At 43.8% G+C, this 18297-nt stretch overlaps 1 long non-coding RNA gene across 1 annotated transcript in view; it reads right to left on the bottom strand.

Annotated features, from left to right (window-relative positions):
* The window catches only part of LOC139361939 (uncharacterized), a 28733-nt gene that overhangs the window by 2748 nt on the left and 7688 nt on the right, over window positions 1–18297 (bottom strand). The window contains exons 2-3 of the long non-coding RNA XR_011619976.1: window positions 8749–8893; window positions 900–1120 (exon numbers count right to left, since the gene is read on the bottom strand). This is a non-coding gene — a long non-coding RNA (uncharacterized lncRNA). The remainder of the gene's footprint in view (window positions 1–899; window positions 1121–8748; window positions 8894–18297) is intronic.

Genomic DNA, 18297 nt, shown 5'->3' with positions numbered 1-18297 from the left:
GCAACAGCCTCCTCATTTCTCTCCCCACCACCAGTGCCACCCCCAAACCATCAGTCCTCCAATCCAGCCTTGCAGCAGCTTCTCACCACCTCTGTCACCTTAAAATCCACGCTTCTTAGGTCATTCAAGGCCCTTCCTGTGCAGCTGTTACTGTGTTTATGGCCTCCTCTGGGAGGGGAGAATTCTATCTTCTAGATCCTTTCATGTTCTTTCCAGGCTGTGTCACATCGCCCTGACTTTACCCAGGGCCAACTCACCCATCCGGCACAGGGGGCAACAGTGCCTAGGGTCCTCAATACTTTTAGAAACTCATGACAATGTTTTAACTTATTTTACTATCAGAAGGGAAAAACAAACTTTCAGGCCGAAGACATTGTTTGAATATATAACATTAACCTATTCGGCTTTATACCACCACAGTCGTAAAATATACTTTAAAATTTTTTTTTATGGAAAAGGAGCCCATTAAAGCAAAAGTACTTAGGGTCCACAAAAATCATAATGGGGCTCTGGTTTTGGTTATGCTGACCCTCCCCGCAACCTGTGGCAGAGCTGCCTAGTTAGATGCCCAGCTAACTTCCGAAGAAAACTCTAGCACAGGCTCTGCTTGGGAACCCTCAGGAACAACTCCCTGGTCCCAAATCAGGCGCTATGAGGACTGAGGTCCGCGCCCCAACCCCCACCTGCGTCCCGGAAGGCAGGCGCGCGGGTGTCCTGCTGCAGGCCAAGGGGGCGGTACTCGGGTTTCGCTGGCTGCAGCTGGCCCGCCCGCCTGCCAGCTCCACCCGACCTAATCGGAAGGAGGAAGCGGGCCCTGAGCTGTTCTCTCCCTTCTTCCTCAAAAGCTCCGCCCCCCCCACCCCCCCCCACCCCCCCCCCCCCCGCGTTACGTTTCTTACGAAAAAGTGCTGCTGAGAATTCCCAGAAAGTCCCGGATATGAAGTCACTCGCGTGAGGTCAGCAAGCCTGGTTCCAAGAATCAGAAGCTTGTGGGGGGAGAAAGGAAAGTGCAGAAAAAGAAGGAGCAGCGCTCGGAGTCGTGGCTGCGGCCAGGGTTGAGGGGCCGGCTAGCTCGGCAGGGTCCCAGGCGTCTCCAATCAGGCCTTGGCCGGTGTGATCCCTGGAAAAGTTCCAAAGGAAACTAGGCTTCACTACCATATTAGAGAAATGACGACTGAACACAGAAATACCGATCCCTACTGACCAAGATCAAAAAGTCTGATACTGCATGGTGTTGGAGCAGATGGGGAAACAGCAGTGTTTATCCACTGTTGTCAGGGAGAGAGAACTGGCTGGGTCTGCCAGTTTGGAGAACAACTTGGAAATATGATCAGAATTTTAAATGAGCATACCTTTTGACCTAACAATCACACATCTAGGGACTTATCCTACTGAGAAATACAAGGATAAATGCTTGTGCTATGTTAGCAGCACATCGTTTCAGCTGCATAGTTTGAAGTACTGAAGGTCAGAACCCACCTAGATGTCCATCATAGGAAATTAATCTAAAAAATGCCGTGGAATACTATGTGCTGTGAACAAGAATGAGGCAGCTGTTTATGAGCCAGCTCTGTGTTCCCCATTATGGTCTCTGTGTGTGTGTGTGTGTGTGTGTGTGTGTGTGTGTGTGTCAGAGTGTTGTTCTGCCGCCTGGGCAGGAGTGCAGTGGTGCAATCACAGCTCACTGCACCCTTGACCTCCTGGGCTTAAGTGATCCTCCCACCTCAACCTTCAAAGTAGCTGGGACCACAGGTGCATGCCACCATGCCTAGATAATATTTTTCAATTTTTTGTAGAGATGGGGGTCTCACTATGTTGCCCAAGCAGGTCTTGAACTCCTGGGCTCAAGAGATCCACCCCCCTCAGCCTCCCAAAGCTGGGATTACAGGTGTGAGTCACCACACCTGGCCTGGTCATTTCTTAAAGGTATATATTCATTCAACAGACATGTATTGAGCACCTACAAAGTGCATGGCACATTGCAGATACTGGAAATAAAACAGAGAACAAAACAGCTTATGGGGATGGGGGAAAACAAGTAAAATGCATCAAGTCGTGATAAGTGCTATGGAGGAGACTCAGTCAGAGCAAGGGGTACAGAAAATGTCAGGGTTGTGCCATGTTAGAGTGGGTGGTCAGGGAAGGCCTCTGGGACAAGTTGATTTCAGAGCAGAGACCAGAATGATGGGAGAGAACGTCACCTCTCCGCCCGGTGTAGGGCCTAGCCTGTGCACAAGACTTTACTTGGACACGAAGACCAGCCAGGAGGCCAGCGAAGCTGAAGAGGAGCGGGCAGGGTCACAGTGGTGGGAGGAACGGTCTTGAAGGAGGGGAGGAGGAAGATCAGATAGGACTTCCTAGGCTTTTGTGAGGATTTTGGCTTTCATAGCCATTGGAGGTTCTTGCACAAAGAGGTGACGTGACTCGACTTAGGTTTTAAAGGATCCCTCTGGCTGCTGAGGGGAGACTACTACAGAGGGGCAAGGGTAGAATCCGGGAGTCTAGGAAGGAGGCTGCTGCAACCATGGGAGATACAGCGGGGCTGGAGCAGGGTGGTAGGAGATGTCACCCAATGATCTGCTTCTGGGTGAATTCTGATAGTAGAGCTGATAGGATTTGCTGATAGCCCCAGATCTAAGTAAGAGAGAAAGAGGTGTGTGTAACTATAAGTATGGAGTTATCTTTCATCAGGAGAGGGAAGCTGGTGGGAGGAGCAAGATTTTGGGGAACCGAGGTGAAGAATCAGTCTGAACTGCTCACATGGATTGGGAATTCCGGTGTGATGGAAACATGAGAGCTGTTTGGAATTTGTAGCAGAGAGGGTCTCAGGGAGAGACAGCTGGCACCCTGGAATTGAGAAATTTGAGGAGGGTTTAATAAAAGGAGCCTTTAGAAAAGAGTAGCAGGATGTAGAGAAACCAGGAGGGTGGTGTAGGCCCCCAGGGCTAGTAAGAGTGGGTCCTTAACCATCCATAGTTCTGAAGGAGTGAGAAGAGGGAGTTGCTGGAACCTGGGGACAAAGATAACTGAAAGATAGCTGAGTGGAGAAGACAACATCCAAATTCATGTGATTTCATCCAAGGAAGGGAATTTATCTTTTTTTTTTTTTTTTGAGATGGAGTCTTGCTCTGTCGCCCAGGCTGGGGTGTGGTGGCACAATCTCAGCTCACTGCAACCTCTGCCTCCCAGGTTCAAGTGATTCTCCTGCCTCAGCCTCCCGAGTAGCTGGGATTACAGGTGTGCACCACCACACCTGGCTAATTTTTGTATTTTTAGTAGAGACAGCAAGCCAGTCTTGAACTCCTGACCTCAGGTGATCCACCCGCCTTGGCCTCCCAAAGTGCTGGGATTACAGGCGTGAGCCACCACACCAGCCTGGGATTTATCTTTTAGTAGACAAGTTTGTATGTTGCCAACTGACAGGAGCTGAGGCCTTTGGTGGAAAAATGCAGCCACTCCATGGCAACCCTACAGGGAGAACAAATACCCTGACCTCACTCTCCACCCCACCTCCAAAGGCCGTGGGAAGCCAGAGGGCAAGGGAGCCCATGGATGCAGCACATACGGGTCAGTCCCCAGCCCAGAGCAGGGAGTAAAAGGATTGCAAGTGGGTCTGGAGTGGCGCATGGAGGCCAGGGACGCAGTAGCCAGCAGTGAAGGTGATCCGTAAAGCCATAAGGCTGGAGAAGGGATCTCTTAGGAAGTGAAGCAGATAGAAAAGTGGACCCAGGTCACTGTGCTGGGACCCTCCAATATTTAGAGATTGAGAGATAAAATAGAGCCAGGAAAGGACCCTCCAAAGGAGCAGTCAGTAAGACAGGAGAACAGAGAGCCATGCCTGAGGCCAAGGGAAACAAGTGTGTCTAGGAGGGCGAAGGGAGGGAGGGCTGAGATAAAGACTCCAGAGAGGTCTAGTAGGATGAGGGGGGGTGTGTGTGTGTAAATAATGTACATAGCATATTTCTGGAAAGTAACAAAAACTATTAATGGCGGCTCTAGCGGAGACACCTAAGGGTAAACAGAAGAAAGGAGACCTAACTTTTCATTTTCTTCCATTTTTGATGTTCTCAATCATGTATATGTATGAATTTTATCAAAGGAAAGAAAATAGGACTTTTTAAAAAGGCTCTCCCACCGCAAGAAAGATATAATTTTATAGAAAAAGCAGATCCAGGCCGGGCACAGTAGCTCATGCCTATAATCCCAGCACTTTGGGAGGCCAAGGCGGGTGGATCACCTGAGGTCAGGAGTTCGAGACCAGCCTGACCAATATGGTGAAACTCTGTCTGTACTAAAAAATACAAAAATTAGCCCGGCATTGTGGCAGGCACCTGTAATCCCAGCTACTTAGGAGGCTGAGGCAGGAGAATCCCTTGAACCCGGGAGGCAGAAGTTGCAGTGAGCTGAGATCGCACCATTGCACTCCAGCCTGGGCGACAGAGCAAGACTCCATCTCAAAAAATAAAAAAATAAAATTAAAATTAAAATAAGAAAGCAGATCCACAGTTTTTTAAAATCAATTGAAAGACAGGCTTGGAAGAAAACAAACAACCCCATCAAAAAGTGGGCAAAGGACATGAATAGGCACTTTTCAAAAGAAGACAAACATGTGGCCAATAAGTATATTAAAAAAAAAAACCTCAATAGCACTGATCATTAAAGAAATACAAATCAAAACCACAATGAGATACCATTTCACACCAGTCAGAATGGTGATTATTAAAAGATAAAAAAATAACAGATGCTGGTGAGGTTGCGGAGAAAAGGGAATGCTTAACACTGTTGGTGACAGTGTAAATTACTTCAGCCATTGTGGAAAGCAGAGTGCCAATTCCTCAAAGACATAAAAACAGAGGTACCATTCAACCCAGCAATCCCATTACTGAGTATATACCCAAAAGAATATGAATCATTCTATCATAAAGACATATGCATGCCTCTGTTCATTGCAGCACTGTTCACAATAGCAAAAACATGGAATCAACCTAAATGCCCATCAGTGACAGATAGCATAAAGAAAATGTGGTACATATGCACGATGGAATACTATGCAGCCGTAAAAAAGAATGAGATCATGCCTTTTGCAGGAACATGGATGAAGTTGGAGGCTATTATCCTCAGCAAACTAATGCAAGAACAGAAAACCAAATACCACATGATCTCAGGAGTTCGAGACCAGCTAAATGATGGACATGGACACACAGAGGAGAACAGTGAAGGGTGGGAGGAAGGAGAGAATCAGGAAAAATAACTAGTGGCTACTAAGCTTAGTACGTGGATGATGAAATAATCTGTTCAACAAACTCTTGTGACACAAATTTATCTATATAACAAACCTGCAAATGTACCCCGACCCTAAAATAAAAGTTAAAAAAAAAAAAAAAAAAGAAAGGCAGGCTTGGGGATAACCCTGGAATTTGAGAAAGAGAGTTGATAGAGTCTGGGACAGGCAGGGCTGAGAAGAGAATGGCTGGAAGCATCTTCTCTACGTGTCAGTCCAGCCAATGGCTTTAGGAGCAGTGACCTCTGACATCTGGTTTAAATTATGTCCTGCTATGTGCTTCATGACCTGCCCCTCACTCCACTTCTTCCAACTCAAGACTTCAAGAAAGCTTAATTTGTCACGTCTTAGTATCTTTTAAATAATTTTACATGTCATGCTTTAAGTATTTTCAGTCTTGTATATCAAAAATAAATCCCCCTCCTTAGATGAAACCACACAAGCTTGGCTGATGTCATCTTGGAAGGCAGATTCCTCCTAGTTCTCTTTCTGAAGAAGCTAACCCTTAGACAAGGTATTTCTTCCTTGCAGAGCACAGAATCCTTTGGATAGAAAGCTTTCTTTCTTTTTTTTTTTGTTTTAGTTAAGAATCAGTTCCAAATTTGTGGGAATTATTTGAGGATTGTGCTCTGATTCTTATCACTATTGCAGGTCCCAAGGAGGATGGGGTCCTCGTTAAAGACTCCGGTGGAACCAGTCCCTCAGGAGCCTCAGGCCAACTTTAGGAGGCTTCTCACCAATAGATGGAGGGATGAGATTGGGGGAGGGAAGCGGTAAGAGGTAGCTTTGGGAAATTGCATCCTCTCCTTTCCTAGGGCTGCTTCCTTGGGCTGGGAGTCAGGGACTCCCAATCTAACAGACTTGAGACTTTTCTGACATAAGAGCTCTCCCAAAAGGGAAGGGCCAACAGAGGAAAGGGAGCCATCAGCCCAGGTCATCTCCCCTCTTGGAGCCTGACTGTGGCTGGCTAAGTTCAGTCAGAGCTCCACTTTCTTCTCCATTGCTCAAACTTCTCAGTATAGCCTGTGCCTTTGAGTCTCCCTACCTCTGTCCTGATAAAAAGAAAACTCCATGAGAGCAAGGAGTTTGTGTGTTTCATTTTCTGCTAATGATCAATGACTAGAATACTGTCTGGCACTCAGGTGAGTACACAGGATGAATGAATGCCCAAAATGCCTTTTCTGCAGCTCAGACTACATTTCAAGAGAAACTCCCTAGACCAGCTTCTCCATCACCCCCTCAGAAATCTTCCAACCATCCATTTTTATAACCCCATATACATAGGTCCTGGGGTTGGCAGTCTCTACTCAGTGGTGTACCATAGCCTCAGAGAGGTGATTTTGCACGTTTCTACCCAATTTCACTTTCTGTGCCAGTAGCTTGAAATCAGCCATCATGGAATAATTTATACCACAGAAATTAGAAAAACTATAGATCATGACTTCCTTCCTCCCCCAACCCCTGCCCCAACCCAGAGAATTGGTTGCTAATCATTTACCAGCACACTACTGCCTCCAGTCCTGTTTTGCCACTTACAAGCTCTGTGATTCTGTCAAGTCACTTAATTGCTCTGAGCTTCAGTTCTCCATAAGGTAGACACCCCATAATATCTACCTATAGAATTGTTGGGAGAATTAAATGTGATTATAACCCTGTAATGTGTTTAGCACACTGGCTTGTAGTAGATACTCAACACACTTTAGTATGGTTCCAGTTATCTATTGCTGCATAACCAATTCACAAATGTAGTGACTGAATACATTTATTTTGCTAATAAATCTGTAATTTGGGCAGAACTTGATGAGAATAACTCGTAACTGGAAAGACATGAAGGCTAGAGATGAGAATCATCTGAAACTATGTTCACTTACAAATCTGGCAGTTGATGCTGGCTGTCAGCTGGGGCCATTGGCCAGGACACCTATATGTGAGGTGTGTGCCGGGTAGCCCAGGTTTCCTCACAATATGGTGGCTGAGTTTCAAAGGCGAGTATTCAAGAAAAAGCTAGGTAGAAGCTATATCACCATTTCTAACTTAGCCTTAGAAATCACACATTATCACTTCTTTCACGTTCTATTTATTAGAAGCAAGTCACTAAGTCTGGACCATTTTCTTTCTTTTTATTGAGATGGAATCTTGCTGTGTCGCCCAGGCTGGAGTGTGATGGTACGATCTTGGTTCACTGCAACCTCTGCCTCCTGGGTTCAAGTTATTCTCCTGCCTCAGCCTCCCAAGTAGCTGGGATTATAGGCGCCTGCCACCATGCCTGGCTAATTTTTGTATTTTTAGTAGAGACAGGGTTTCACCCTGTTGGTCAAACTGGTCTTGAACTCCTGACCTTGTGGTCCGCCTGCCTCAGCCTCCCAGTGGTGGGATTACAGGTGTGAGCCACTGTGCCCAGCTGCCTGGCCCATTTTCAAGGAGAGGTATGTTAGATTTTCATTTTGATAAGAAGAACATGTGGCCAGGCGCAGTGGCTCATGCCTATAATCTCAGCACTTTGGAAGGCCGAGGCGGTTGGATCACTTGAGGTCAGGAGTTCAAAACCAGCCTGGGCAACATGGTGACCATCTCCACTAAAAACACAAAATTTGTTGGGCATGGTGATGCACGCCTGTAATCTCAGCTACTTGGGAGACTGAGGCAGGAGAATCACTTCAACCCAGGAGGTGGAGGTTGCAGTGAGGCGAGATTGTGCAACCGCACTCCAGCCTGGCAAAAAAAGACTCCATTGCAAAAAAAAAAAAAAAAAAAGAGCATGAAAGAATGTGTAGGCATGTTTTTAAGCCATCACAGCCATTATTATTGTTGTTGGCTTTAGTATACTCTAGCCTGTAGTATGGGAACTATCCCACTTCTTAGCCTATGCACTCTCCGCGGGAGGGCAGGAATGCATTAGATTCTTTAAGGTTCATCTCCTGAACCCTCCATCATTCTGCATGTGAGCCTAGGGCCCTGCAGGATTCAGTAACTGTTATATAAATGAATTTCCTCTTTCAAGAGCTGGCCCTGGACATTTATGCTCCAGTTCCTTAGGATGACATCCCAGTTGGCCCCATAAGAACTAAGGTGAGGGCCAGGTGTGGTGGTTCATGCCTGTAATCCCAGCACTTTGAGAGGCCAAGACAGGTGGATCATCTGAGGTCAGGAGTTCGAGACCAGCCTAGCCAACATGATGAAACCCTGTCTCTACTAAAAATACAAAAATTAGCCAGGCATGGTGGCAGGCACCTGTAGTCCCAGCTACTCGGGAGGTTGAGGCAGGAGAATCGCTTGAACCCGGGAAGCAGAGGTTGCAGTGAGCTGAGATTGTGCCATTGCACTCCAGCCTGGGTGACAGGGTGAGACTCTGTCTCAAAAAACAAACAAACAAAAACAAAACCTGAGGTGAGGGATCTGGATAGGACACAGCTAGGAAAACAGTTGATTTTACCAGCAGGGCCATGATTCTAACAAACCCTACTTACCTTGGGGTAGTGGATGATTGAGAGGGTAAGCTTATGGTTTAAACTCCCTCCAAAGCTTCTTCTGAAGTTGGAATGGCAAGATTGTTGTCTGGGAGTCAGGTAATGGGTTCATGATATAACCTCTTTCTTGGCCTTAGTCTGTCAACTGGAAATAAGAAAAGGTCCATAGGTTAGACATTTCTAATAGATTATTTAGAAAACTAGGTTAGAAGCCAATTTCTTCTTCTGGAAATGGTTGACAGGGTCACAAGCTTCTCTCATAGGAAATAGGAAAAGATGAAGCACAGAGAAAAATGACTTGTTCTGTGGGACATGAATCCATCTCAGTTTCTTTTTCTTCCTTTTTTTTTTTTTTTTTCAGACAGAGTTTCGCTCTTGTTGTCCAGGTTGGAGTGCAGTGGTGCAATCTCGGCTCACTACAACCTCTGCCTCCTGGGTCCTAGCAATTCTCCTGCCTCAGCCTCCCGAGTAGCTGGGATTACAGGCATGCCCCACCACGCCCGGCTAATTTTTGTATTTTTAATAGAGATGGGGTTTCACCATGTTGGCCAGGCTGGTCTCGAACTCCTGACCTCAGTTGATTCACCTTCCTTGGCCTCCCAAAGTGCTGGGATTATAGGTGTGAGCCACCATACCCAACCCCCTCTCAGTTCCTTTGAGATCCACAGAGCCAGGATCTAATCCCAGAGAGAAGCATTAGTGTGTACACAGATGATCTCCTATTTACTATGGGTCCACTTACAATTTTTCTACTTCACTGTGGTGTGAAAGCTATACACATTTAGTAGAAACCATACTTCAAGTACCCATATAACTATTCTATTTTTCACTTTCAGTATTCAATAAATTACATGACATATGCAACACTTTATCATAAAATAGTCTTAAAAGTGTTAGATGATTTTGCCCAGCTGTAGGCTAGTATAAATGTTCTGAACACATTTAAAATAGGAGAGGCTAAGCTATGTTGTTTAGTAGGTTAGGTGTATTAAATGCATTTTTGACTTAGGATATTTTCAACTTATGATGGGTTTATCAGGACTTAACTCCATCATAAGTCGAAGAGATCTCTATGTGGGATGTTTGTGTGGGGACTTCTTTAGGAAAGATCCAGGAAGGAACGGCCCAGAAAACCCTTCATTTCAATGGTGAGGGCAGGAGCAGAAGCAGAAAAACACAAGAGCTGGGAAAGCGAGGTGAAAGGGGCTCAGGGGAGACAGGAGGTACAGAGTGGTCAGGCCCAGCCCTCCACTGGCTGGAGACCCCTTCCAGCCTTGGTTTCCTTTTGTCTTATTCCCCTCCTGCCCCAGCTTATGCCAGGAGCTCCCTGTCCTCAGTGGGTCTTCCAGGTAAGTCTAAGAAGGGCTGAGGCCCCTGTGTGTCATGCCTGGTTGGGGGAGTTCAGGTCATACCTCCAAAGCAGCCCCCAAGGGCATCAGGATGTCAGTCTATGCTGGTTCCATCACAGGGAACACCAGGGCCACTGGGTCTGTCCCTCACCATAGAGTAACCCTAGGCACTTCAGGGCCCTGACTCTGGGCCACAATCTGCTCACTGATGAAATAAGCAGAGTTGTCTAGAATAGTTTTTCCTAAGGTGTGTTTCATGAATCTCAGAGCCGGCAGGGATATTTCAAAGAAAAAACTGCCTCGAGCTCATTTCCCTCAGAAGCAAACCCAGAGACAAAGATTTGAGTGTTTCACTTGGATCCCAGGAAGCACTCACGGAAAGAAAGGAAGGTGGGCAGGGAAGGGAAGGAAACCAACACAGGGTGTGTTGATGAGTAAATTACCGGGGTGGGCAACTGCAGCTCAATCTCCCTGGGACCTCTGGGATGCTGTCTGGAACACCCCTCAGTGTCTACCCTAACCCATTGTCAGCTAAGGGCTGTATTCAGGGTGCACTTCCAGCCTGCCCTGTGTGCCTATGGAGCATGGTCCTGTGACCAGAAACATCACTCAGGCAGAGAGTCACCTGTGTTTGCAGTGAGAAACCATCAGGAGGTGTGAGAACTATGAGGGCCAAGGGGATAAAAGCAGGGCATGGCAGACGTTGCTACACATACAAGAAATTTTGTTCACATACATTTCATAAATGTGAGATCAATGATAATTTCCATAGAAATCTCATTACCTTTGTAATAATTATCACGGTCTTGTAGCATGCACCCGTGCCATCAGAGCTGAATTAAGCAGTTTAGCTCAGCTCGTATTTAGTAAAGAGAATACCATTAGCTGTAGTCGAACTTGCTAAAACATTTTCATACTGTTTTCATGGTATTGTTTATGTTTGTTATATTTCCATTTTATTGTTACTATTATTGTTATTATATTATGTCATATAATAATGGCAGTATGGCCCCAAATCATAAAGATAGATCCATCATTCAAAAAAGGTTCATTAAATAATAAAAGAAGTATTATTGAAAATAGTAACAAAAATACTGCAATATAAAGAGTGATTATGTATATTTGGGCAGATGAGTGGCTGAATCAGATTATTTTATACGAGTAGGAAAAATAAAGTATGAATCAGAAATAAGGGTATAGGAATGAATATCCAAAAATAGGATTTTGTTAGCTGGTAATGCATTTCCTCTTGAGGCATCGTCTGTTGTGAAACTTGTCAGATAGTGGCATGATGCCCAGTGAGGCCTCTGCATCATATTTGTTTGCATCAGACCCTGTAAACTAGTTAGAAGACCAATCAAGCTTTTCCTGAATATGAGTAAAATAAAGTCTAGCGTGATAGGGATGCATTTTCTCACTAAAGACAGAGAAAAGATTGAAACCACAGAGGCATCATAAAACTTGTCCAATTTATAGTGAAAATCAACACAATTCACACCATGGCTTTTAAATTGAGTCATAGGCTACCAGGGAATATGATGATTAGAGAAAAAGCAGAGCAGGCTCTTGATGAAATTACTGGATTAAACAACACTTTTGGATGTCACAGAAAATCAATGGCACACAGTGTGAAAGAGCAATTGCTGTCCTGAGTGAGTACTAGCAGACAATTGGCTTCATTGTTGAATAAAACCACTTGTGGTAAGCCTCATTCATTGTTAAGAATTCATCCCATCCCTTCCTTCTTGATGACAAATCCCTGATTTTGATCCATGCACCAAAGTCTCCAGTCTCAAGTAATTAATTACAAGTGGTTTAAATCAGGCATGATCAACCCATTTCCCACTTTTCCAGTCTTCCTTGCTACTATAGGAGACCATGAAACCCCGTTCTGATCACAATGAAATATGATGGGAAGTCTGCTGAGGGTACTTCTTGAAAATTTTTCTCTCCCTCCTTCTTCCTAAGTTGACCATGCCTAGGGCTGGGCAACCATCTTGCAAGTATGAAGCAACCAGTACAAGGTAAAGGCTGAAATAATTCTAGGCACATTAGCACTGCCATTACTGAGCCACTGAATGTCAGTGGTTGCCTACTTCAAGACTTCCTGCTATAGTATAGAAGTCAACCCCTCTATGTTTAAAGCCACTGTAACTTGTTTTCCATCACTGATAGTTGCAAACTTTGCTAATGGGTACACCACGGTGTGTGGAGTATGAGTCAGCTCTTCACATATTTTCAAGACACATGAGGGAAATGTACTTGTTAACTTTTTATGCTGTTTATCACTGAATTCCTTTGCAAGATTAGATGAATGAGCTTCTGGCTCCCAGTTGGGTTCGGCAATGGCAATCCCCAGCAGGAAATGGAGAAGGAAGAGAGTGAGATCAGGGCACTTAATCCCCTGGTTTCCTGCCTGTGAGTCAACATGGGTTGGATGCATCCTTCAACAGGAGGCCACTGGTCCTCCCAAGACAGCCCACTCCATCGGTTCTCTCCACCCATTTTTTCTTCAAGCCTGTTGGTGGTAACAGTTTTGCTACTGCTTATCCAGTTTATTGTACCATCTCTTGGCATATGTCTACACCTGCAGGACTGTAAATAGTCCCCTTGTAAACAAGCCTTCCTAAAATCAGGCTTCCTAAAACAAGTCTTTTTTTTTTTTTTTTTTTTTTAAGTGAAAACAAGTTTATTAAGAAAGTAAAGGAATAAAAGAATGGCTACTCCATAGGCACAGCAGCCTCATCCTGGCTTTAAGTGTGCTATTATCTTTCGGTATACTGACTGACCAACCAGCATCAATTCACAGATTAAAAAAAAACAAAAACAAAAACAAAAAAACTTGCAGCTGAATATCAACCATACACCACTGTATTCACAAAGACCAGCTGTCAGGCAACAATCTGGCTCCTAATCTCGATATATATAGAAACAAATAGCAAGAAGAGTCAATGCTTTCAATTCATGGCCTCTCCTATTATGTCTTCTCAGAATACTGTGTAGAGAAATGGACAGTAAGTCAAAGACACTGTTGAACAAAGTATGCTGGCTGCTGAAGGAAAGATATTCACATGAGGTTTTGAAAGAAGAGAGGAGATACAGCATCCCTTTGTGGTACTGATAGCTCTTTGATGTAGGTGGCTAGTTCAAGCAGCATCTCAGTGGCACATTCAGTATCTTGATTACCCTGAACTTCTGGCTTCTGGGAAGGCTATCAACCTCCTTCATACTGAGAAATAGACATAAAGATGTTGAAGACAGAACTATGGTGCCAAAGCTTAGCCTTTGAGAATATAACTCTTTTCCTACATCCAAATGTTTTCTTCTCTTGGCAGAGAAATAAATCAAGATAAAAGCAACCACTAGAAATATTAAAAACAGACTTATAAACCTTCAAATAATCAGAGAAAATACAAACATATGTGCACACACACGTGCATACCAAAAAAGACAAAAATACACATAGTAAAACATAGAAAACATAAGCAGTATTAAATAGAAAACAAGATAAGAAGACACAATTAAGGCGAATATGTCAGTTACATCAGCACATGTAAATGGGATAAAACTACTCATGATAGAAAAATGATTCTCACAATGAATGATAAAAGTATCTTAAAAAGTGTATGATGTGTGCAAGAGGTGCATCTTTGCCAAAATAGCTCAGAAAGGTTAAAAATAAAATACAAACCGAGGTATACCAGAAAATACTAAGCTGAGGCTGCAATGTTACCATTAGCCAAAGTTAAATTAAATATAAAAATGTGAAACGTGACCAAAAAAAAAAAAAGTTAAACAGGAGCAACAGTGGTATCCACCTGAAGAATCTAGTTTAGGCAGGGTGCGGTGGCTCATGCCTGTAATCCCAGAAGTTTGGGATCGCTTGCATCTAGGAGTTCAAGACCAGCCTGGACAACATAGGGAGACCCCCTGTCTCTACAAAAATTCAAAAATTTGTGGGGCATGGTGGCATGTGCCTGTAGTTCCAGCTAGTCAGGAAGCTGAGGTGGGAGGATCACTTGAGCCAGGGAGGTCAAGGCTGCAGTAAGCTGTGATTATGCCACCATATTCCTGCCTGGGTGACAGAGTGAGACCCTGTCTCAAAAAATAATAATAACAATGAAATAAATAAAACCACAGTAAAACACCACCTTACCCTAGCCAGAATGGCCATTATTAAAAAGCTAAAAAATGACAGATGATGGTGTGGATGTGGTGAGATGGGAATGCTTATACACTGTTGGTGGGAATGTAAATTAGTACAACGTCTATGGAAAACAGTATGGAGATTTCTTAAAGAACTAAATCTACCATTTGATCTGATAGTCCCATTACTGGGTATCCACACAAAGGCAGAGAAGTCATTATATGAAAAAGACACCTGCACATGCATGTTTATAGCAGCACAATTCACAATTGCAAAGATATGATAGAGAAAATGTGGCATATATACCATAGAATACTACCCAGCTATAAAAAAGAATGAAATAATGTCTTTTGCAGCAACTTGGATGAAGCTGGAGGCCATTATTCTAAGTGAAGTAACTCAGGAATGGAAAACCAAATACTGTATATTCTTACTTATAAGTGAGAGCTAAGCCGTGGGTACATGAAGGCATACAGCGTGGTGTAATAAACTTTGGAGACTCAGAAGTGGGGGGTGGAAAAGGGGTGAGAGATATTGGGTACAATGTACACTACTTGGGTGAGAGATGCACTAAAATCTCAGACTTCCCCACTATACAATTCATCCATGAAACCAAAACCCCCTGGTACCCCACAAGCTATTGAAATAAAAAATTGTATATATAAAGAGAACAAAAAGGCCTGACATTGTGGGCACATCCTATACCCAGGTAAGAGAAGGATCAGACAAAGAGCTGTAAGGTGACAGATTAGGTGAAAGGCTCCAGAGGAGAGCTGACTGCACTAACAAACGTTGTGTTTTCAAACATGTTTCAAGTGCACGTCAGGTCATTCGGATGGGACAACAGTTTATACCATAGTAGCCAAATGTAAAAAGAAAAAAGTCATTTCAGGAAAAAGCACCAGGTTGAAGGTGGCGCCTCCAAAGACAATGTCCTCCTGGAAGCTGTGAATGTATGAAAGGAGTTTTGTGGGTGTAATTCTGTTAACAATCTTGATGGCATCATCATGGATTGAGGTGGGCCCTAAATCCAATGATAGGTGTCTTCAGAAGAGAAGAGGATAAAATGTCCACAGAGGAGAAGGCAACATGAAGACAGAGCAGAGCCCAGAGGGATGCGGCCACAAGCCAAGGAATGCTGAGGATGGCCGGCAGCCACCAGAAACTGCAAAAGAGGCAGGGAACGGTTCTCCTTCAGAGTGTCCAGAAGGAAAGAGCAGTGCCAACCTTGACTTCGGATTTCTGGCCTCCAGAACTGTGAGAGAATAAATTTCTATTGTTTTAAGCCAAAAAATAAAAAGCAAGATGAAAGCAGCCATCATGATCATTATCGTTTAACATGGCTGTAGCAGTTCAAGCCAGTGTAATTAGATAAAAAAGAGAAATGTGATGTAAATACTGGAAAGAGTAAGCAAATTTATATGTAGATGATGTGATTGGAAAATGCACAACTATTAGAGAGACAGAAATTCCGGATGCCTCGGGTGCGGTGGCTCACGCCTGTAATCCTAGCACTTTGGGAAGTTGAGGCAGGTGGATTTCTTGAGCCCAAAAGTTCAAAACCAGCCTGGAAACATGGCAAAACTCTGTCTCTTCAAAAAACACAAAAATTAGCTAGGCATGATGGTGAGCACCTGTGATGCCAGGTACTAGGGATGCTGAGGTGGGAGGATCACTTGAGCCCAGGAGGCAGAGGTTACAGTGAGCCGAGACTGTGCCACTGGGCAACAGAGTGAGGCCCCATCTCAAAAAAAAAAAAAAAAATCAAGATGATGGCAGTTTCCAAGGTTCATATACAAAACCCAGTAGTTCTCCTTTACTTTACTTTATATATATATATAATATAGATGTATATATATAAAATCAGAAACATATAATAGAAATTACAGTTACAATGGCAATCAAAAAGATAAAATATTTAGAAAAATATTTAAAAGACATATAAGGGCCTTTACAAAGATAATATTAAAATTATACAGCAGGCTGGACAAAGTGCTCCCAGAACTTTGGGAGGCCAAAGCGGGAGGATGGCTTGAGCTCAGGAATTCAAGAACAGCCTGGGCAACATAGTGAGGCCTCACCACTACTAAAAATAAACAAAATTAGCCAAATGTGATGGTGCACGCCAGTAGTCCCAGCTACTTGGGAATCTAAAGTAAGAGGATTGCTTGAGCCCAGGAGTTTGAGTCTGCAGTGAGCTATGACCCGCCACTGTACTGCAGCCTGGGCAACAAAGTGAGATCCCGTCTCTAAAAATAAAAATAAATAAAATAATACAGAGAACATTCTATTCTGGGCTTTTGTTTTTGTTTCATTTTATTTTGTTTTGTTTCATTTTGTTTTGTTTTGAGACAGAGTCTCACTCTGTCTCCCAGGCCGGAGTGCAGTGGCATGATAACGGCTCACTGCAGCCTCAACCTTCTGGACTCAAGCAATCCTCCCACCTCAGCCTCCTGAGTAGCTGCCTGAGTAGCTGGAACTACAGGCACATGCCACCACACCCCACAAAGTTTTGAATTTTGGTAGAGACAGGTTCTCCCTATGTTGTCTAGGCTGGTCTCAAACTCCTGGATGAATGTGATCCTCCCACCTTGGCCTCCCAAAGTGCTGGGATTACAGGTGTGAGCCACTGTACCCAGACTATTCTGTGCTTCTTTTTTTTTTTTTTTTTCTTTTGAGACAGAGTCTTCCTCTTGTCACCCAGGCTGGAGTGCAGTGGTGTGATTTCAGTTCACTGCAACCTCTGCCTCCGAGGTTCAAGCGGTTCTCCTGCCTCAGCCTCCCAAGTAGCTGGGATTACAGGCACCCACCACCATGCCTGGATAATTTTTTTTTTTTTTTTTTAGACGGAATCTCACTCTCGTCCCCCAGGCTGGAGTGCAATGGCGCAATCTTGGCTCACTGCAACCTCTGCCCCCTGGGTTCAAGCGATTCTCCTGCCTCAGCCTCCTGAGTAGCTGGGATTACAGAGGCCTGCCACCATACCCAGCTAATTTTTGTATTTTTAGTAGAGACTGGGTTTCACCATGTTGGCCAGGCTGGTCTCGAACTCCTGACCTCAGGCGATCTGCCTGCCTCAGCCTCCCAAAGTGCTGGGATTACAGGTATGAGCCACTGTGCCCGGCCTATTCTGTGCTTTTGAATAGAAAGACTCAATATTATAAAAATGTCAGTGCTGGCTGGGCACAGTGGGTTATTCCTGTAATCCCAGAACTTAGGGAGGATCACTTGAGGACAGGAATTTGAGACCAGCCTGAGCAACACAGTGAGACCTCAACTCCATATTTAAAAAATTTAAAAATAAAAAATGTCGGTGCTTTCTCAATTAATCCATTTATTTACTGTGACTCTAATCAAAATACCCATCAGATTTGTTCATTAGGTGAGGAACTTGTCAAAAATTATACGACAACCAAATGAGGAAATAAATAAGAGCCAGGAAAGCCCTGAAAAAGAAAAGCAACGAGATGAGGCTAGACCTATCAGATGATAAAAAATATTATGAAATTATAATTTGTAAAGAAATTTGGTACCCAAAGGTGAAATAGACAACTCAGTAAACCAGAATAGAAAATCAGAAATAGATCCCAACACATATCAGAATTCAGTTTATGTTGAAGGTGACATTAATTAGTAGAGAAAGGTGGTAGTAAAATTAACTACCCATTTGGGGGAAAATATAATGGGAACGCTATTCCCTAAATCAAAATAAATTACAGATGGATAAAGGATATATATTAAAAATAAAACCATAAGACCATAGATAAAAAATAAGTAAATGTATTTATAATATTATGATAGAGAATTCAGCAAATAAAATCCAGGATCCCTAAAGTAAACATTTGTGAAATGTGGCTATATAAAAATTTAGGCTCATGCATGTAATACTGACACTTTGAGAGGCTGAGGTGGGAAGATTGCTTGAGCCAAGGAGTTTAAGACCAGCCCAGGCAACATAGCAAGACCTGGTCTCTACAAGCAATTAAAAAAAAAAAAAAAATGAGTTGGGTGTGGTGGTATGCATCTGTGGTCCCAGCTACCTGGGAGGCTGAG

The sequence above is a fragment of the Macaca nemestrina genome, chromosome 2, assembly GCF_043159975.1.
Source record: "Macaca nemestrina isolate mMacNem1 chromosome 2, mMacNem.hap1, whole genome shotgun sequence".
Classification (NCBI taxonomy): domain Eukaryota; kingdom Metazoa; phylum Chordata; class Mammalia; order Primates; family Cercopithecidae; genus Macaca; species Macaca nemestrina.
This window is presented reverse-complemented; position numbering and strand designations above follow the sequence as displayed.